The following is a 225-nucleotide window of genomic DNA, read 5'->3' as shown; positions in this document are numbered from 1 at the left end:
GTCTCCCCCAATGGATATTTCAAAGTAGGTTTACCTTTTGCAGGGGTTATATGAAATACGTCGTCTTCTGCTGGGTCGCTTCATGGATGGCCTACTATCTTTTGGGAAATATCTAAATCATCAAGTCACTGATATCCTTTAGAAAGCCCTGCTACTACCATTTTTCATTAACTTTTTATTTTTTCTCACATTTCGTCTGGCAGTCTAGCCAAAACCAAGCTCTCT

Source organism: Penaeus monodon, chromosome 30 (assembly GCF_015228065.2).
Source record: "Penaeus monodon isolate SGIC_2016 chromosome 30, NSTDA_Pmon_1, whole genome shotgun sequence".
Classification (NCBI taxonomy): Eukaryota; Metazoa; Arthropoda; class Malacostraca; order Decapoda; family Penaeidae; genus Penaeus; species Penaeus monodon.
Note: the sequence above shows the minus strand (reverse complement) of the source record.